The following is a 22,794-nucleotide window of genomic DNA, read 5'->3' on the forward strand; positions in this document are numbered from 1 at the left end:
ATTGTATTTTTAAAAAAGTGTGTCATATCTACTGTATCGGAACAAAACAAAGAAAGGAGAAAATGAAAGAAAACATTGTTTCACACATTATTTGCTTGTGTATCTGCCATCTGGAACTCCAAATATCTACCACAATAACTCCTCTGACCTCTGAGAGACTGAGACTCCTGCTTTCCAAAGTTTAACGGGTTCTTCCTCGGCCCTGCTGCACTCTTCCAGACAAACAAACCGAAAAACACAACCTCCTTGATGGAGGTTATAATTAATGTGTTCTAAATGTTTTAAATAAACCCTGTTCTATCCTTTCACATTAAATATCCTCAGAACAAGCACTTTAAAGTGGCACGAGCAAGTGCCAAGTTTTCCAAGTGATGTCATGCTTGTACAAAAACAAAAATTCTGTCCTGCAGCCTATTTCCTCCTTAATACACCTTCATGAACATGATGTTTCATTTGGACCGACACTATGGCAGCAGTAGCATGTGGGATATCTCTGATCTCTTGCTTTTGGACATGTTTTCTGCATCCACCCTCCATCTCTCAGGCTTCCCTCTTTGTCAGCGTTTAGGAATGTGAGGTCAAGTCGAGAGAGTGTGCTTTTTTACCAGAACAACCTGTTTTTCAGCCTCCCTTGTCAGCTGAAATGACCTGGAGGAAGACACTGACCTCCAATCCGCTGTTCAGTCGCTGAGCTTGACCTCTGACCTCTGACCTTTCAGATGCTGGGATCAATAAAGCATCACATTCATCATATTATAAAACCAACCGAGACGAGCGGTGAGGTCTTACAGGTCACTCTGTATGTGCATACATTATTTTCTCACGCTTCTGTTTGGCTGTAATGGACAGTTTATCCCATGATCACATATTCAGAAATACATATTTCTCCTCCGACCTGCAGTGCCATTTATCGAGCAGGATTGTTTCGCTGTCAGTTGTGAAGATATCGGACACGTCTGCCTCCTCTTGAGTATCACTGGACTAGGTGGCCCTCGGCCTGTGGTGCTCAAAGTAGCAGAAAGATATATTTCTGGCGACTCTAAATAATCCACAAACCTGCTTGTCAGCAGCAGTTTTTATGTAGGAACTTCGAAAGAAAATAATTCCTACATTAAAATGCTCACAACAATTATCCGTGGATTATCTCGAGGTACCGGGTCATGATTTCTGGAGACGTTGCTGTTGAGTTTCTCCACTTTGAGCATCACAAGACATATCATCACATTACACCGGACCGAAGGCAGACATCTCTACAGCCGATATCCCCGAAACTAGACCACTCCCACCGAAAAATCCGTATTTTTGTTCGAGCATCAACATGGCGACTCTGACAGAAGCTACTCTTACCACAAAATCCACTTGTCCCTCTGAACTTGACAAGAACAAAGCAACCAAAAGTGTAGATGTGTTGAACAGTTTATTAGAGAGGAGAATCTTCCTCCAGCTTATCTTTCACTCATAAAGTCACTCGGACTTGTGATGGTCTAAATCCAGCCTGAAGACACCGTTAAACAGCCTGATGCACTAAGAAGAGCTTAACATGCAAGACCTGGAAGCGTGTGAAATCTCTCCCTCAGCCTGAACACACAAAGACGTTCGCTGCCACCCTTGAATTTTTTTTTTGCTTTGTACGACTAACGTGCATGACAGCCTGCACACGTGCACTTCTGCATGCGCTGCTTCAAGCTGATTCTGGCTTTTGTGGGGGGTTTTAAGTGCTTCGTGAGGGGAGGAGTGTGTGTGTGTGTGTGTGTGTAGAAAACACCAGTGTGACTATATGCCATTGTGTCGTCAGTGTCAATCTGTAAGTGTGTGAGTCATCCGAATATTAGGCCGTCTGAAGCACAACAAGCAGCTGTAATCTGCTGGACGCCGCGCTGTAATGGCTCTCTGCGAGACAGCTAATAAGTTACACACCAGATTGCAAACTGTAATAAGCCCGACTGAGTCACTATTCTGGGCCACATCATTATTTCTCAACCCGCTGACTCTGACCCCAGGGTGGGCTGCAGAACTGCTCTGGCAGGATTCAGAACATGAAGTGTCTCACACACACACACACACACACACACACACACACACACACCAAAATAAAACATCTCCTGCAGCCTGAAAACTGCTCTCATCCGTGATCTTGTTCCGATTTATTCCCTTTATCCTTCGCTTAATCATTTTTAAATTGGAGTGAGGTGATCTCAGTGGTGATTAGGAGTGGCTTCACCCTGGAAAAACACAATCAATCTAACTGTTGAATGCACAGCAAATGGACCACAAGAAGCCAGAAATCACACGTCACATTTATTGTCTACTTGCTCCCTTCTTTACCCCCCCCGCAATGGATGACAAACTAATGCCTGAAGGATGCATGCAACTGTAAATTTCCAGACCAGGCACAATATAATCATTCAGGAGCCAGGGCAGGATATCGATCCAGGGCTTTGCATGTGCCTGCGTGTGTGTGTGTGTGTGTGTGTGTGTGTGTGTGTGTGTGTGTGTGTGTGTGAAGCGACGTGCCCGAGTTGAGAGTTGGAGGAGCTGAAGGGGGTTCTGGGATGTTTCAAGCCGTTTCTCACAGATAGCACAGTGATGAATGGTCTTAATTGTGCTGCTGGATGCTGGTTCCTGTATCTGGTTCCAGGTGGAGAGGGGGAGAGGATCCAGCAGGAGCCAGAGAGAGACGGGCTGGAGAGCGGAGCGGAGTTCAGCACCACGGACAGCTCCGGCGGCTATCCGCTATAACAGCGCGCCGACCGACCCTCATTTCCCACTCCGCTGGCCGTCACGGAGGCTTTGCTGCCGCTGTGTCGGCTCTCTGGTGACACTGATAGCATTCTCCCATGAGAGAGCGCCGGAGCAGCTCATTTAACACAATCAGACACGAACATCTCCTCTTGAGTTGGGGAAGAGTGTTTGCATGTTTGAGATGAAGTCTTCCCCGGACCGGGAGAGGAGGTGGTGCTGGTTCTGGTGGTGGTGGTGGTGGTGGGGGTGTCTGGTCAGCAGAGAGCCTCAGGGAGGGATGTGCGTGTCTCACTCTGTTATCATTTCAGCACCTCTGCTGCCGCTTCAGCAAACCTGGCGCATCGGGAGCGGAGGAAGTCCTCCCGGAGCCGTGTATCAAACACTATGCTGTTGTTGGTGGTATAGATAGATAGATATAGAGACACAAGAAGCTGTTGTCTGGTCACATCGAGTGATTCATCGCAACAGACAAAAGGCGACACGGCGGTGTCAAACACTGTCACAGACTGTCATTGACATCGCCCTGCGCTATAAGGCTGCACCTCACACGTCTCTTTCTGCCTCTCTCTCTCTCTCCATTATTGATGCCTTCCCCTCCTCGGCTACTCACAAACTAATTCAAAATTAAAGCACGCCACCGCCACCCTGTTTAGTTTCCACTCACTCCCGATGCAAGCAGCGCCGGCTGCAGCAGCGCCACGCACCCGCCGACACCGACCGGGAAACTTGTGAAACACAACGCATGCGACTTTGAGCCCGCCTCGGACTCGGAGCACCCCCCCATGCCCATCCCGCATTAGGAATACAGCGTCCCGGCTTACCTGTGGTATTCCGAGGCACACACACAAAAACAGGGAGTGAAAAATATGCCACAGATTCCCCTCGCAGACACCAAAAAACTGCTTCTTTTAGTTCCACTCCTGTCCTCCCGGCTCGGCGGGGTTTAAAGCGGGGTTCAGGTGGATCACCGTCCGGCGTGTCGGGGGAGGGAAGCAGCTGCGGACGTTCCAGCGGCGGGTAGCGCGTCCCGAACTCTCAGCAGCGGCTCGCCATCCTTCAGCTCCTCCGGCTCGGGTTCCTCTCAGCGCTGCGCTCGTGCTCTGCCCTATTTCAACTGCTCTCGCGCCGCTCTCCTCCTCGTGACGTCAGCCGCTGCACGCCAAATGCGGTGAGGCTGCATCTGCAGATTCGTGGCACTGGAAAGCGACACCTGCGCGTGCGTGTGTGTGTGTGTGTGTGTGTGTGTGTGTGTGTGTGTGTGTGTGTGTGTGTGTGTGTGTGTGTTTAGGCACTAGTGAGGACCTCTGGAGAGAGAAGCAGAAATCTGAAGATGGGGCGCAGATGGTTTATTTGGGATGTTGGATCGGACATTTGGTGAACGTTGACAGTTTAGGGAATGAATGTGTGTGTGTGTGTGTGTGTGTGTGTGTGTGTGTGTGTGTGTGTGTGTGTGTGTGTGTGTTTAAAGACCTCGTTCAGTCAGCTCCACAGCTTTTGTCAAGTCCCTTCTTAACTAATTACAAACGTCCTCCTGAATTGTTGGCTTCATTTAGTTTCTTCTAACTTTATGTTTGTATTGTATTATGTTATGTTTTGGGACCTCCTGTTGTTTTTTAATGTGCTGTATAAATAAAATCACGTGACTTCATATAAATACCAAAAATAAACCGGCTGATCTTTTTAAATCTGCAAATCAGTGAATCACACAAATTAAATGAAGTCACTCATAATGTGTTGATCCGCTGAATAAGATGAGCTCAATGTTTTAGATGCTGATAATTATTTGTCACAACTCTGCAGTTAAACGAGTGATTAAATAATTCTTAATAATTACTGTATTACATGAATTTTTTCTTATTTTTTAAATCCAAGATAAAGAGGACAACCGAGGTAGAAAACTAAGAGAAGATTTGACATGTGACGGATGATGTCACCATGTCAAATTTTGTCAAAAGTATCATATGCATATTTTATTTAGTTTTCCACAGATTATTCTCCACTCAGACCCCGCAGGGCTTCCTGACTCTGTGACTGTCGTCTCTGTGACAAAAACCCTGAGAAGCATCACGAACCAACATGGCAGTAATGATGTTCACAGAGGAATTAGACATGCGGCGTCTGAATGACCCGCTCATATCTCCTTCAAACAAAGCAGTTCTACTGGAAGTACACATATCCCAGGGTCCCCGGCTTCTAACGCTTAATCTCTCTCTCTGCTCTTCCTTCATCCCTTTGTGTTAAAGTGGAATAACTGCACATGGCACAATTAGGCCGACATACCGTATCCCAAAAAGATACCAGAATGGCGGCGTCTCTATCAAAGTTGCATGTGGCGGTAAAATATTTATGTCCAATGTAACATTTATCAAGAAAGAGGAGAAGAAGGAGGGGGGTGGTTTGGGAAAATAAGAAGCAAAGAAAGAGAAATGAAAAGGGAGGGGGAATTAAGAGGAGGAGGGGAAAAGTAAAGAAAGGAACTTTAGTCATGAAGTTGCAATACTCGCCTCCTTAGCTTCAACAGAGAGAACGAATATCATGTCATACATACTTACAGAAAAAACACACAACACCGCCACTATCTGTGCTTAGGAAACCAGCTCTTACTTAACCATCGTTATGATGTTCATGCATTTTTGATATGAGCCAATTCAAATAAATATTCTGGTTACAGGGTAAACAGCTTTTTGCTTTCAATGCCATTGGATTAAAAAAACACACCAGAGGATATGCAGAAATGCACAATGCCACCCGGTCAAGCCTGTGAAACGGTTGGTTTGGATAAGGTCACAAAGTCACTTCAAGGTCATAAAAAGTCTGTGTTCAAACAATAACGTAAAACATAATGGTAAATATCAGAACAGCCCTGAGGAGACGTTCTCGCTTGTTATAAGCTAATTATCGTTATACCAAGTTGTATGACGGGAGAGAGAGAGTCCGTACAGGACTGGAGGGAGAGAAGGTGGGGCTCAAGGTCAAAGGTTAAACAAACAGTGTTTTTCAGGAGACCGCTGTTCGTGTCCCATGGGAAACCAAATGTTAAGCTGACATTTTTGTCAAGTTATCATTAAAGACAATGGAGTCAATCACGCTCTTGGGTTTTTTTTCTTCCTGTGAAGACGGACTTTTATTTTGAAAGGACACTATGCATATAATGAGCGTAAAAAGGGAACTGTATTACTTGACTGAGAACATGTTGGGCTGAAAAAAAAACATCTCTTCTTTTTTTGACAAATGATGTAAAGAAAATTGTATTTTAGTATTTTAAAATCTTCTGATGTGATTCCCGGTTGGTTGGAGCGTTTAAGGCGTACGTGCAAAGACAGTGAAAGGGTTAATGCTTAAGGTGGCAGCACTAAGGTGTTGCTACAGCTTTTCAGTTCTTGGTTGGTTGCTAGTGTGTCAGTTGGTTGGTACTCTTATGATGCTTGGAGGTTGCTAGGTAACCACTGTTTGGTGTGGTTCTCTGGGCTTTTTTACATCCACTACACTCTGTAGTCAAACTGGTGTGTCTGAGTGAATCACATCTACTCTGTGTTGGAATTCTGGAGCATTAAATGTTTCAGCACCATGGACAGCGGCGCTGGGTGTGAATATTTCCACTCGCAGTGAGACTGGTGTTCTTGTCTGTCTCACTCCCCCAGCAAATTAAATGAAGCAATGAAGGAGTGATGTAGACATATTTTCTATTCATCCCGCAGTGTCACTTTCATTATTCCCGCTAAATGCAAGTCATTTTAACACAGGCCACTGAGAACAAGGTCAAATTTTCTTTTCTACGTAATGAATAAAAATTTGAATTTGTTCTTTTATCATTTCCAGACAGTGGTGGCCCTTTTAAATAAAAGATCAGTGGAATTAAGTGCCTATCTTACAGTTTCCCTCCAGACACATTTTAAAGTATGTTTGAAAAGAAATTACTGTGCTATGATTAATATTATGTTTGACATGCTTTTCCCCTTAAAAAGTTAAAGAAAAAAAAACTCAGAATCACATCTAATCCTTCTCCCTCATTGAGGAATGCTGGATCTATGCATGTTCAAGCTGTAAATATCAGAGGCCTCGCAGCGCGCATCAGGACGGCCGGCATTCGAGGCAACATCAGAGAGATTGAACCAAAAATGTTTGAACCAAACTTACACCATAATCAGATGGAGAATGTTAAGTTGAGTTTGGATATTATTATATTTATTATTATGGTTCTAGATCGTAAAAAGCTGCAGCATCAGCTGTAATTCCTGCAAGCTGGAATAAAGTGTGTCCCAATAACTGGGGATTAACGTCCCAAACATGCAGTTTTGGGAAGGCCACACCTTTCACACCTTAAGCCCGATTGACTTGAAATTCTACACACACGTCAAGCTCTATGTGCTCTACATAAAAGTCATTTGGAGCATGTAAGTCAGCCCACTAGTTTTTCCGTCATTTAGCATTTTTTGAAAAGCAAATGTTTTCCATCTCCTCCTAAACCGTACGTCTGATAGCTTGTGTGGTAGCTATCAGACTAACGTTCTGAAGATCATTATTGGACTAAGCGTATCAAAATTCATGGAAATCTTGTTCATATCTTATTTATTTTTTCCAAGATATTGACCGAATATCTGGTTCAGCGCTTTATTCAACCAAAGTAAACAAACATTAGGCCAATCGTGAAAAATGTCCTTTGAAAAAAGCTGAGGGAACACTACAAATACAAGAATCAGACTTTAAATCAGACTAAATCAATACAAAACGTGTAGAATACTTTTCATGACAATGTTGAGCACCTGTGTACGATTCTGAAATCTCACAATAGGGGGCGCCACTAGTTTTGTTCCTAAAACAATGAGAGGTCGGCCAAACATCACTGATTTTGCAGGATATTTTGATTGATTTCAGCAATTGAGCTTTTTATTCTGTTGAGCTAGAACCGAGAAAGTCCACTTTTATATTTAGTTAGCTCTGTAGCGCCACCTGCTGTCTGGCTCGGGGCTTTAATGCTACACCGGTTACAGAAAATGAGCCGAAACAAAAGTTGTCACTTATCTGGCGATAGCAATGCGCTTTGCCACGCAGTGACATTTACTGCTCATTCTCCCCCTGAAGACAAAAGCCAGATATCAGCGGGTGTTAGTGGGTTTGTCTTCCAGTGGGAGCGGCTTATGGAAATGTTGCAGGGCTCCACATTATTCTTTTCAATCCTTTCACATTATTAAAGTTCATAAAAAGATGGGTTCGGCTGTATAGTGCATGTGGTGCCCACATCACCAATAAAGTGGAATGGAACGGAGGAATAATGATATCAACTTTGCCAGATAACAGATATGTGTTGCCAAACAAGCACAACAACAAGCTGTCCAATTTGCAAAAAATGATTCCGCATCACAAAGCTGTTAAAGTGAGAAACCAAAACGTTTTAGCATGTTCTTGATGATGCACCACAAAATGTCTCACAAAAGGCAGAAAACACATTTTGTTTTCTTAAAATTAATGATTTTTTGTGAGGATTTAATCGTTAAATACATTTAAGAAAGTTGTCCAGACAGTCTGCGATGAGTATCGAACAGTATCCTTCTTTGAAACACAGCATATGTATTACTTCCTCTTTTGACATGTCTGTAATCTTTTTCAAAATACCAGCAATTTTTGGGGGGGCAGCAATTTCTCCCCCAGAATGCTTTTCTGAGCAGTTATGGTGATTTTGGGCCCGTGATGGTCTGAGCATCGGCGTCTTCCTGTCGGAGCACTCGAGTCTGAAGTTATAATCCTCGCAACTTTTCATCTTTCATGATGTTTGCAACCTTCCAAAGAGAAAGAGAAAAAACTATTTTTTCTTTCTTACTTTCCTGTGGTGGCAAAATTCTCGTTTGTGTCTCGTTTGTCTTCTGTTTATGCTACCGAACCAAAGTCAGGTTTAATTGGGTTTAGTTAAAACATCATGGCTTGGCTTAGAATAACTGGATACAGTTAGAATTAACAAAAACTTCCCTTGCTACGTACGGTTTGGTTTGGGCAACAAAACAAACCGGTTTGTAGTTAGATTCGCTCCGGTTTGGGTCTGGTATCGTGGTTGAAAGTCCTTTGTTGGACCCTCCCCGCCCACCGAGACTCGTCTGTTTCAATATTTCATTCTACGTCATAAGCATTCTGAGCTGCATAGTCATATGAATGCTTTTAATTCAACCACGAAAAAAAAGGATCCCTAATTGACTTCCCGTTGTTTTCATGCTAAGCAACACAGAACAAGCTGAACATCAAACGCAGAGGCCGACTCGACGACCACATGCATTTAAAACAGAATGACGCTTAAACACCAACTGTTTTAACAAGAACACACACGTACACAGGTATAAACAGGTGCACAAAAACACACATTCCTTCATATGTCCCTGGGCAACGGCGGTGGAAATATTCAGATCCACATTATTGACGAATGCATATCAGATGTATTCATAAAACCAGACAGCTCTCTTTGCAAAGCACAGAGGAGCCTCGGACCGCTGTAGGCGTACCCGGAGAGCCAAATCAATCACGCCTAAATGGTGCAAATATGAATCGACCCTCGAGGGGGCTCACTCAGATGACAGCCTGTGCGTGGCATTCCAAGAGGAGCGTTATGTGCACCTCACCCACAGCTCCACCCGTGGTGGAGGAAACACCGCGTCTCGGCAGTCATCATTGTCTCTCAGCCGCCGTTCGCCGGCGACGTGTTTGTACTTGCAGTCCGACGTCAGAGACATAAAATCTTCTCCCCTCAACCTTAAAGGCACTCAGGCATGTGTCAGCACTAAAAGGTCTCTCTCACGTAGCTGCTCCCTCGGAGACGGAAACACCCGGAGATAGAGCCATAATTCTCCTTTATGGGCCTTTCCTGCAGCTCACCTCTGCAAGCATCCATGTGATTCATGCACATACACGTCGGCAGCGCTTACAGTAGGAACGCACTCTCCTTCCATTTTCAACTTGGACTTCATTGTTTAAAAAAAAAACATTTCTGATACGGTACAAACGGCACTATTGCCAGGCCTGAACTACAGCTTTATTTTGTTAGATTATTTGTCTAATTGTGTTGTTTTTGCCCTTGCTGGAACACTTTTGGCATATAAGAGAATACACGGCCTGGTCTCCCACACAAGGAACGTTTGCTTTTATCAGAAATTGGTTCCGCATGGCAATCTGGGAATATGCATGGATGAGTCGAGACGATGTAGGTTTGGTTTTGTTTTTCGACCACGTGGCTCAAACTGTCCCATTAGGTCAGGAAAAAGATGAGTTTCCTTAACGGCTACTCAATAACGTCAGAGAAGGAAGTGTTGGTGTTGGATCAAGATGATCGAACGGTAGGAAGCTATGCTCCTTGACCCAGCATGCCGCTGGCTGTCTGATGTTTGGTTTGCAGGAAATATGATGAAAAGATACGTCCTCAGGCTAACCAGACCACCTGAGTCGGGGTCTGTTGTCTTCATATCACTACGGAGACCTGGCTCCATCCTGGATTCATCCCAGATCATGGACTCTGGACCAGGGTTGGGACTCTGGTCCAGGGGCGGGACTCTGGACCAGGGATGGGACTCTGGTGTAACAAAGTGTCCTTTATGTTGAAATTTTAGCTTTTTTTTTTTTGCTGCTGTTTTGTTTTGCCGTTTGATTCCAAAAATGCTCTAATATTTCATGCTTCAGCCTGAAGGCCTGAACCCCATCGGGACACTCATTGTGGAGCTTCACAAAGTTGGGGTCAAAGGTCAATTTGGTTTAGCTTCTCTCCCACAACTGCCCTCCTTTGGGGAGTAGTGGCCACGTCTGAAAGCCAACGACCCTCAACCTGCTTCACTGATTTCTGAAAATCGAGAATGAAAGCACATTTGAAATATACCTTTTTTTTTATTGTCTCAGACACACAAACACACAAACAAGTAAACAAACAAACACACAAACAAGTAAACACACACCACTGTGTGATCAATCACACAACAATAATCTGCACATACAGATTGTAATAACAAGTTACTTCCTGCTGTACTTTATTAAACACAGCTGTCAGACAGACCCTCTGCATCAGCTGCAGTGCTGCTGTTCAGAGAAGACAGAGAGACAGAGAGAGAGAAAGAGAGAGACAGAGAGAGAGAGAGAGGGAGAGAGAGAGAGAGAGAGAGAGAGAGAGAGAGAGAGAGAGAGGATGACAAAGTGTTGCCCTCGCTTCTCTTTGTAGCATCCAGCCAAAAGGCTTCTTATGGGCAAGGCTTTTGATTCCTTATGCAGTCTCTCTCTCTCTCTCTCTCTCTCTCTCTCTCTCTCTCTCTCTCTCTCTCTCTGTCTCTCTCTGTCTCTCTCTCTCTTTCTCTCTCTCTCTGTCTCTTTATCTCTCTCTCTCTCTCTACACAGAGCTCACACAGAAATGTATACACAGAAACACACTCGAGCACTTGCACATAACTGTATTTGTCACTTTTGGTCCCACGCCTGCACCACACACACACACACACACACACACACACACACACACACACACACACACACACACACACACACACACACACACACACACACACACACACCTGGTATAATGGTCTTTGTTTCCTCCTGCCCAGCTCCAATTTGATGGCAGCTCGGCCGGCAGGTTCCCCAGATGACCATCGAGATAGAGCTAACAGATGAAAGCAGCAGTAAGACGCTGGCGGTAATGGTTGCTACAGCTCCGGCTTACAGCCCATATTTCTCCCTGATGGCTCCCCCACCCCCACCCCCCCCAACAAGGAGTGAGCTGCTTGGGGGAGTTAGTTTTTCAGAGAGGTAGGGGCTCATACAGAGAAACAGGAGCTTGTATGTGGCCAGCACGTAACAGAGAGAGTTGACAGTGCAGTAATAAAGGAAGTTGATGCAGTTCCTGCAGTTTCACATTTTCTTCATCTGCGGGACGAAAGCGAGACACCGGCCGTGTGTTCGGCTGCAAAAGTGTTGGTTTGCTGCCCAGATTCCTCGTGAGACTGAACAGAAAACCCACGTTTATGTTCAAGGGACTGTAGGAATTATGACTCCTGTCCGTCTGCAACAAAGGAAGGAATAGTGTGGCGTTGTTTGTTAAATATTATGAAACTGATTTCCTGCTCAGTAACTCATATTATCCATTTTATTCATGTTGCCTGGCTTCTTTTTCTATCAGTCGGGACGACATTAAGCTAAAAAGAGAAAAAGAATAACGTCATGGTTGGGCTTAAAATATCTGCGTACACTTACGTTTAGGCAAAAATATAATATAATGTTTATTGTGTTATGTTTTCAGGACACAGCTGATGGATATGTGGTTTATTCACATGAAGTCATGAGTTTGACACGTGTGTGTGACTCCCATCAGCGTTTTATTTCATCAAACAATCATTTTCATATTGGAATATCTGATTTTATTTTCCTATTCAGATAAACATGTATATATTCGTCGCCTCACCTCAAAGTCTAAGAAGTTATTTTAACCCAAACCCTCATTTCTCCTGACAGTTACAGTTGCACATTAGCAAGCTGTCCACTTCAAACATTGAAGATTAACTGGTTTTTGTCATGCATGACATGATGTCATGATGTCATATTGTGAAAATATTGTGAAATTCTTCATAGAATAACTTTTAAGCTTATATGTGTTAAAGCTATGGTCTAAAAAAATCCATTCAGTCTATCAGCCGTAGGCCTGCATAGAAATTGACCAATGGGAGCAATTGCTCCGGAAGGCTCCCATTGGTTCGTACCCTCCATCCAATCCCCTCGCCTCCCTGCTCCTCGTCATCCCACCTCGTCCAATCGTGGAACACTAAGGGGAGGGGTTTGGTTGGCTTTCAGAATGTAGACCTTAGCTTTGAGGGGGAGAGTCTCACGTCCTCCAAAACCGAAACAATGATGCTGGAAGGTTTTATATGTCGTACATGAGGTCGGGCCTCCGTCCCTAAAGCAGCCTAAAGGCTCCGTCTGCTGACAGACGTGAGCCTGCGAGCCCGAATAAACACATTTATGGATCCGCCTCGACGGCTCTGCAGGAAGGAATCTCAAACACGCTCCCTGTCTGAGGCGAGTTACGATCTCCGTCGCTCTCTCTGTCGATATACATCGTACACATGTGTCACTTCTGTTTCCGGGGCATTTCATTTCACTATTTTCAGTTTGCAGATGGCCAAGCTCAGCTTTCTTCCTGGGCGTATCTGCTCTTTGTGATGTCGTGGGGGAGGACGAGGTCTCTCACATGGGACTAGGGTCTATCATGGGATGTGGAATTAAAAGCAAACTTTTTCTCTTTTGGGGAGAAAAAGAGTGTGAAGTGTGAGTTGTCATTTAAAGTGTAACTTGGTGTTTCTGATCTCCCCGTGTTTGTGTGACTCATGGTCTGATCCAGTATGGAAGGAGAACGCTGCGGACAGACAGCAGACGCCGAGCGCTCCGGACTGTTCTTGTTTTTGCCGCTAAGGTTGTTATTCAGACCCAGATGGTTAAGTGTCACACGACATTATGGAAAGAGTGTTTTTCTTTACTTTTTCTCTGATACTTGGTTGTTTTCTTGTGTTGGAGCACAGAAAGTCTAAAGTTTTATTTGAAAGATTGTTTTAACGTCGTGGCTGAATATTTAAGCGATTTCGACGACGTGGATTTGATCTTTCAAGGAGACTTCTCAGAGTTTGACACAATAACTGATGGAGAGGAAGGATTTTATTTCTCTGTAGGGTTCCATAATGTTTTCATGAACATATTATTATATGACACTATTATACATATATTATACATTGACAGTGAGGGGTTGCCCTGGGGGATTATATTGCAGCCTGTTTAATGCTTTAATATTGCACCAATGTCAACAATGATTGTCCCCATCAGTGACTCAGACACATAAAACATGGGAGAATAGAGTCCAGGTGAAAAAATACTGCAGTCAGCCTGTAATGACACTTGATGTTCCCGAGGGTTATGCCCTCTGTACGTCTATATAATATATACATGTCATATATCTGTCAAAGCAATGTTGTTGAGCATCAGCAGTGCAGCTTACACACATCATCATATTCCACACACATTATCCCGTTAACAGCCCAGTTTAACCCACATACGTAGCTCTAAATCCCTCATTGGTCGTTTCCTCCTTCTTATCTTCTTGTTTTTAGCTCGTTTTCCTCGTCGTCCAAAGCCAGCAGACACAAATCACCTCCACTAGGTGTGAAAAGGTGTCACTTTCTGTCCTCCAGTTCATGAAATGGATTCCAAAGAACAAGGGGAGGCGGACTGTTTGGTGTTTCAACGTAGTCGAAATGATTCAGAATATTGTTTCCTTTTGTCCGTACAGAGAATTCACCATGTTTTGTTTTTTTCTTTTAGTTCTCCACTGCTGTTTATATTCCTCATGATGCAAATTCAAAAAACATAATGCACTACAGGAATGCACAACTGTTTTCTTAGGAATCATAATCGGACTACTACTTATTTTTATTATTGTACTATGTTATTGTACAACACTGTGTTGAATAATGACAATAAATTGAAGTTGAGTAGCTAAAATGGGATTATTTGGATCATGTGATTGATTGCTTGCATGTGTCTGTCTCTGGATAATCTTGCATTCTCCTGCAGAAAACTGCATCATATTTCAGGTGTCCAGTTCTGGCTCTGGGTGATCCAGGAGCTCTGGTGGTTCAGGTGACTCACACTTTCTCCAAAATACCTTTTATTGCCGGCTTTATTCTGCCATTGACTGCCTGCTGACACCTCACTCACTACTTCTAAATGGCCCATAATGGCAGGACACAAATCACAAATCATTTGATTTTACTTTATTACTGGAATATGATGACAGAAACAAAAACTGTGACTCATTACACCGTTGGTTATAGCGACAAAAGCCATAATATCACCGTAAGAAATCACAACCCAACGCTGACTAATAAAATGGATTTTCCAGTGAAATATATATTTTTCTTAAAACAGGTCCTTGTGGACAGCTGCAATAACAGGGTCACTATGAAGATTATGAGTCCCAGTGGCGTCTGACTGTGTTCCCGTCATTTAACAGCGTAATTCCCAGACAGGGACAATCTGCCTGAGGGGGATTTGGCACATTAAAAAGTTGGATCATAATCCCCGATCGTGATGCCAGAGCATGTTAAAGGATGAATCACAAATAAAAAAACTCTACCTGACCACAATTTAGTGCTTCAGTGGTTTCTAAAAAGACCTTGAGTTGACCTTGCGTTAAGGTTCACATGTGCACAAATGCTCAGGTGGATTTTAAATGTCACATGCCAGAACATGAATTATTCATTTTCAGATTAAATGCAAAAAGCAAAAGCAGCATGTGTATCTGTTCGGTATCCGTTCAGTAGCTAGGATATCATAGTAGAGCTCATGCTATGATGTGCTAATGTTAGCTCCACAGGTTTTTACGTGGAATCCTAACATTTTAGAAATGTGCATCTCCAGTGTCACTACTCGACGTCGAACAAAGACGAGCTCCAAATCCACGAAACCACCCGGAAAATGAAGGGAATTTGAAATAGATAGATAGAGAGATAGAGAGTCTATTTAGCAGAGGTCACAGGTCACAGCTGGGCCAAGCTAGGCTATGATTGGCTGCTTCGAGGGCAGGACTTAGCTAATTGGCCGGTGAGGAGTTTGCGCGTGTTCACTTTCATTTAAAAAGAGCACTTTGTGTTTGTTGTTGTCACGCCCACAAATGTGACACTTTTTGTTGCCGTAATGCAAAGGTACAAGCGAGCGAAGCGTCTCCTCTTCGGAGCAGGAGATGAAACGCCAACCGTCCCCGACGGCCTCTCCGTCTGTCAGCCGGTGGCTTCTTTAGATTCGGTGTCAGATCAAGATCAGTCCTAATGAGCTCCGACCAGAGCACGCTCACTCACTGCCGACGAGTTCAAACAGGCAAAATGGTTTTCTAGATCGACTGTGAGCTGTGATCTCTCAATTATGTCACTCGTCAAATCTGCTTGGTTGGTAATGGCGGCATGTTCTGTAGTCAACGGGAGGAGAGAGGCCACGCGAGGGTTTTAGACGTTAAGATGACTCATTTGTGGATGGCACAGACGGTTACGCCTTTCCAAATGAAAGAGTCTGAAAATGAAGCTGAATTAAAGCAGCCGGCCAAGCAACAAGTTACACGGGTTTTGCTGGGGGAAGAGCTGTGAGTTTCCCATTCTACCGAGGCTCAAAGTGATGAGAAGCCTCTATGAAATAAGTAAGTTTCACGTGTTTTTGTGCATCCTAAAGTCCTCAAATATTTGATTGTTAAATGAAAATAAATTTTGTAAGTTTTCAGGCATCTTAAAGCCCTCAAATGTGACAGTAGCGTTAAAACACCCTTTCAAAATAAAATATAATGACCGTTAGCCACTGAATAAAAAACCCAAGTTTCCAGTGGGAAAGATGACATCAGTATTCTTTCCTGGGAGAAGTAAAATCCATCATATCTGACTTCCTGTCGGGGAAAACTATTTCAAAATTAAACACGTCCTTTATGAGATCAATAATCCCTCAAATCTTGGGAACAACCCTAATGATCGATGCAGTTAAAGAGTCATGAAGTCCTGATTAAATAATCCCAGCTCAAATAAAGGGAATAAAGAGCTGACAGGACAACAAGGATTAAAATGGAGCAAAGTGAAGGCCAGCGGGCTCATAACGGATCCACCGGTTCGGACCGATAACTAGAGACCGTCGATGAAATGAAAGAAATCAATGAAGGAGTCATTTTGAAATCATTCTGCAGCCTCCTTTTTGTCTCCAATGTTCAGGGATGGTATTTGATTAGTGATGAATGAAGCAGAAAGTGGATTCCCCCCCAGCTTCTGAAGAGAGGATGTTAAATATGATATTAATATAATACCTTATTCGCTGTGCTGCAGAGATCAGAGATCAGGGTCAGCTCAAAGCACAGAACACCGCTGCCAACATCCGGCTGATAGCCAGGTCCTCCCCCCGGCAGCATATATTAACACATCGACTCCCTTTAAAAGGCTACACATACTGCTGATTCATCTCCAGCAGCCGGTCGCAGCAACGACTGGGATTTAACACTTCATAACTTCTGGACGTCTGGAACAAAGTTATTGTGAAATATATTTGAATTATGCAGCTTTTGGAAGAATTTGTGTGTTTGGGAGGAGAATACACCTGAATATATTTCACTCTGACACACACGCACACACACACGCACACACACACACACACACACACACACGCACACACACACACACACACTCCATTATTGAGCTTTTACGCCACTACTTTACATCATTTTAAGTAGATTCTAGCTGTCTTACATGAGGCAAATTTACAAGGAGAGCAAAATAGTAGGAGCAAAAAATGATTATTTCATCTCAAGAAAAAGTCTGCTGGTAATTGAGGACAATCTACGACCCAACAAAGAATAATGTGTGATTTATGTTTTCCAAATAGGCAGACGAGACTCTCGTTACTATACATTCTGCTCATAAGAGTATAAAAACATCATTTCCCCACTTCGTCGCTGTGATTTGCACATCAAACTACAAATTAAGACCAGAATAAAGAGGAAGTGGATGTTTTTGTTCTTTAACTCCTACACACATTGAGACTCTCTTATATTCCCATCCGTGATCCGCTGGAGAACGTCCATCTATTTCAAAACGTTCCTTTGTCATAGATATGCAAAATAAAAGCCCCTTTTTAACTGCAGTCACGATGGAAGACTTTTTTATTTCCCCCCCCAGAGATCTGAACAGTTTAACCGAGAGGAGCGAGAGAGAAGGAGGGATTATAAACGACGGGTGGCCGTGCCAAAGCATGAGCCGATCGATACCGAAGATGTGGATCTTTGCCATGATGGTGAACCGAGAGCCAGCTTGGCATGGAGGGATCGGGTCCAGTCGCTCCCCTCGGTGTAATTAATACACTAAAAATGAAAAACCACTGTTCTGCTTTCACTTGTCAATTCAATACCATTTACAAGATCCAATCAGAAAAGACCAAATGACATTAGATTCCTGCTGAATGCTGCCAAACACCGGCTGGACGCTTGTTTGCTATTGTCCTCTGCTTATCCCGAGGCATTCCCAGGTAGACGAGGTGTATGAACCCTCCAGCATCTTCTGGGTCTACACCTCTTCCCAGTTCGACGAGCCTGGAAACCCTGGATCAGATGCTGGAACCACGTAAACTGGCCTGTTTCAAGGCGACGGAGCAGCAGATCTACTCCGAGTCCCCCCGGATGTCTGAGCTCCGAGGCTGAGCCCGGCCTCCCAGCCGAGGAAGCTCATTTCCCCCCAGGCGAGTCTCCATCACGTCATGAACTGCTTTAAATGTATGGTTTCATATCGATCGTAAGGAGAGTTGTAACCATAGAAATAGAGCTAAGGTAGAACAGACACTCCCATTGAAATCCATGCAGGAGGATGGACACAGCGACACAGGCAGTGTGTGTGTGTGTGTGTGTGTGTGTAGTAAATGCTTGAAAAGTTTAGATTTAGGCCAAACACCACTTGGGGAAACAGCATGCTTTACTGACTAACGACTCATGTCTATGACGATGACTCATGTGTGTCACATGATGATTGATGTGTTTCTCAAACCAGTCAGGAGACATCAGCCGTGAACACACACAACCATTAACCGCCGCATGTCGACGGCACATCCAATCCAAATAGAATAAATATGCTAATTAAAGATAAGGTAACGTTGCGATATTGTGAATAATGAACAATGTGGTGTTGTTTGTGATCAGGACGGGGGAAGAAGCACGTAAACAGCTCCATTGTTGGAATATCACCCTGAACAGAAAGGTGCTTTTATCTGGAGATTTTTTTGCGCGGAGTAAACAAGTCCGATGTCATCGTCTCTGTCACTTTGTGAGGTTTCGGTTGCTCGGCGTCGTCTGTTCTCGTCGCTATTTCAGGAACAAAGCCAGACCTCCGTGAAGGAAGCAGCGAGAGACGGAGGGAGTATGTGCATATGTACATCACGCCTTTGTTCCCCCTCTCACCACTGTTTATTTGTGTTCCTCTTCTCTGTCTTGAATTTTTGAACAAGGTTACATCGCTGCTCCGCTTCCCTCGGCCTCGCCGTGATGTCACAACGCCTGACTCGTCCCATCCATCACGATATACATTCTTAGAAACCAGGAAGCTGTTTATTCCACGTCGACTCCTGATAAGCAATAATCTCCGGTTCACTTTTATCTGCAACATTTCAGTGACGAGAGAGAGAGACAGTCCCCGAACCGTTAACTTTTTGTAAATCTGACCTTACGTATCCGTCAGCGGCTGAAATCCTGTCAGAGTGACCTTGAGCTGCTGAGCCTTTGACTTCCCTCCAAACGTAAAAAAAAAAGAAAAAGGAGTCGCACCATCTTTTATCCTCATCCCAGTCAAAAAAACCTCTTTTAATAGCTTCTCCCTCCACTTCATTTATATCCTTCCCTTCATTAATGAAGCACACTTAATAGGTTAATTTAATAAAGGATCAGCACTTTCACTCATATTGAAGCGAGCCAGTCGATTACGAGGGAAAGAGCAGGTGTGCAGTCCATGTATTATCCACCGCTGTAAATGAGGGATTTCATCTCATAGTGGCGACTCGTTGTCTGGGAATGACCCTTCCTCCCTCCGTGGGCGGATTTTTATCGCTTCGACCCGCTGAAGGGCCGACACCTTCCTCACACACACACACATATAAACACCCTTCTATATTGATATCAGCTTGCATTGATTCATCATGTATGGAAGAGAATGTTCAGACGTCAGATTTGTTCATGTAAACAGATCCTGAAAGGATGCCGTGGCTGAATAGGAAGACAGTTACTGTACTAGATTCACTTTACTGTCATTAATGATAAGATTATATTATTTTATTATATATTATTATTATACCCCAGCCTCTGTTTATGTGAGCCTTTATATATGTGTACATTTACAAGAGGGATTTCAAATCCTTTGTGTTTGACTGGACGGCTAAAACGTGGCCTCGGATGTTGTGTAATACGGACTTCATAAGTAACCGTTTGATTGGTTGGAGCTCGCTTACATAAGCACACGTCGTTATTGATTTAACAGGAAGAAACGATGAAGGTATTGATCTTTTTTTTTTGTATTTGCATATATCCTTTAATTGGTGCCACGGATGTGATCTGAAATGGTTTTATTTTTCATTCCATATTGGATTTAAAGACATTTTATGTTAAATTTGTGGGCTGCTGTTTGCTGTGAGTTTCAACGAGAGAGCGAGCTAGAGAGTGAATGAAGAGAGCGAGCCGGGTGAGCGGGAACAAAGCAGAGAATCAGAAAAAATAAAACACTTTTTTCTTTTTAAATCCCTGCATATTATACCTTTAAATCTATGCAAGCATGCATGCCTACACACAGATGCCACCCTTCCCACACACACACACACACACACACACACACACACACACGCTGTCGTCCCTCCAGGCAACAACAGACTGGCGTTTTCACGGTTCATGATGAGAAGCCATCCATTGCATCACGTCTCCTTATATCACCTTGAGAGCACGACGGTGTCGGGGAGGTCGGGCTTCGTGACTGCTCTTCAGCTGTGTTCTTTTCTGAAGACGAGCAGAGGGCAACGGAGGCTCCTTAAATCTAACACGGGGTTATTTGAGCTTTATTGTTGATTGGACAAAGGCCCTTGTGAGAGGTTTCTCCACCATGCAGACGTCCTCTCCCTTTCGCTCAGTTTTATAAGTGTAAACCATGTGCCGAAGGATTCATGATAAAAGATACAGGCTCAGAGTGGGACCGGATGCATGAGCCGCGGAGGAAAAACGGTCTCTGAAATTCTAGCACTTTTCTGTGTGGAGGTGATAAAAGAGGCTGTTATTACTCTCACCTTGTCCTGAAAGACGGAAGGAAAATGTGAGGGAACAAAGAAAGATGGTCACGTAACCATCCAAAATACATAACATTATGTCATCAAAACCATAGCTTGAATGTTCCTTCAGAGGCTGTCGGTGAACACTGTTCATGTTAACTGAACCTCAGCAGCTTCAACTTTCTTTAATTCATCTATTTATTTGCAAAAACACAGGATGAACAGATAGGAAGGGAGGAGTGGAAACAGGTTGACAACATATTGAGTGTTGAAATGGAGATTAAGTGTAAGAAAGCAACTGTGGAGAGTACAAATTCAAAGCTGTGTTTATCAGGTTTTCCCCCTAAAGTTGCATTTAAAAAAAAGAGTGTGGAGTCTTATTAAATCTTAAACTTAAATGCAAGAAAACACTTTTGAAACGTCCACATGAGATGTTTTCACAGTCGGGCAGAGACACCTTCTAATTAGCTATTTAGACACTTGTTGTAAAAAAAAAGAAAGAGATCACTCATACCGATCCCTCTTTAAGACACTCTTGAATCATGATTGCTTTATACAAAATTATATGACAGCAATCAATGTCGCTTTGTTGATGGATAACCTGAGTGAGAGGAAACTCTCATCTCCAGAAGGCGATAACATTAAATCTCAAGTCGTTACGTTGTGATGAACGGCGGGACGTGGAAGGTTTTCACGTGCCGGCTCGCTCTCATTCCCAGTAGTCGGGTTTATTTGCAGAGTAAAGCAGCCAGCTGGCTGTCTCGGTACACTTCTAAACCCGAGTCATCGGCAGAGTCCACATAAATCTTGGCGGCCACTCTTTGAGGTAATAAGACCCGGAGAGGAGTCCAACAGGTGGAGCGTTAGAAGGACGGTTCCGTGGGGAGTTTGATTTTAGCGGACAGTAAACACTGATTCATAAAAAAGGGGGATGAGAGTAACGAAAGCAGCATGACCTCAGATGGGAAAAGGACTGAAAAAGGAGACAAAGTTTTGAAAGAAGGAAGTGGAGGCTGAAAAAATGGGAGAAAAAGAAGGTGAGAAAACAAACTTTCTATTAAGACAAAAAAAGAAAGAAGGGGTAGAACGACGGCACTATAGAGGGGGGCAGTATAATATATAAAAACGTTTATTACAATGCTAACAACTGATATTTATGCTATAGCTAACTTATATGAATATATGCATTTATTTTTCTAATTAATTGATCACACGTTAAGATCGTTAGACTGATGGCTGTTGATGGTTATTGTTGGTTTTATTTATATGAGGCTAAATTGTCATCTTATGGGTGTTTATTGATCGGGTCAGGGTTGGGCGAAGATGCTAGCGGTAGCGTTCACTTGTTGTCATAGCAACGGCAAACTTCCGGTCTGAGCGGAACCAAGCAACTTGTTTATATCGGCGATGACAAGTGAATACGTATAGCAACTTAGCCCAGCGTTTTCTCTCTGAATATTGATGGAGGGAGTTAGGAAGCGAGAGACTCCAAATAGAATCACATAAAATGTTGTGTGTAGTGGGAAAAAAAATCATTATTTCCCCTAAATTTAATTATCCCTTTAAACACTTTGATTTAAAACGTAATCTTGCAATTAAATCATCAAACAGGAGACTCATCATCCCCACACCTTGTTTTCACTTCAGGACATTTTCCTTTCAGAAGGTTTAAAAAATGAAGGAATGAAAATTGAGATGAAAACGAGTCGAGAGTAGTGGCGTCGAGACAAAGAAGACACAGAAAACTGAAGTGTGATTATCTCTTTTCTGATAAAACCGATGGACAAACAGAGTCTGACTTCCAAGGAAACTCCACGTTTCTGTTTCCTGTTCGCTGGAAACACAATCTGCTTCAATCCTTGTTGTTAAATTGTCCAAATGCATCCACTTCCAGTAGTTATGTTATTTCATCCTTTTACTTTATGCATGTGTTTTACTTTGAGATTACAATCCATCATGGATGCAAAGTTTACTGGAAGAACACCCTTCTTTGTCAGGTTTGATTGAACGTCACTTCCATTGGCCTTTTATCGAGTGTAGAGACACATAGTGTTAGTATTCAAGGATACACACTGGTAGCCATACAGTACTTTTTTGGTAGATAGTGACTATTTATAACTAATAATGACATTTTAAAACCATACTGTAATTGGTTGGTCCTCCTTGAGACAAAACTAATTTTACAATTAAAAAACAATACAGTTCTTGCCATTGATGATCTTATAGCAGTAATATATC

At 43.3% G+C, this 22,794-nt stretch overlaps 1 protein-coding gene across 1 annotated transcript in view; it reads right to left on the reverse strand.

Moving 5' to 3' along the window:
• The window catches only part of fstl4 (follistatin-like 4), a 172,398-nt gene extending 168,592 nt beyond the window's left edge, over window positions 1–3,806 (reverse strand). The window contains exon 1 of the mRNA XM_084029131.1: window positions 3,564–3,806. The gene's annotated coding sequence lies outside the window, so the exon portion shown is untranslated. The remainder of the gene's footprint in view (window positions 1–3,563) is intronic.
• Between the last annotated feature and the right edge of the window lie 18,988 nt (window positions 3,807–22,794).

The sequence above is a fragment of the Eutrigla gurnardus genome (assembly GCF_963514095.1).
Source record: "Eutrigla gurnardus genome assembly, chromosome: 15".
Lineage (NCBI taxonomy): Eukaryota > Metazoa > Chordata > Actinopteri > Perciformes > Triglidae > Eutrigla > Eutrigla gurnardus.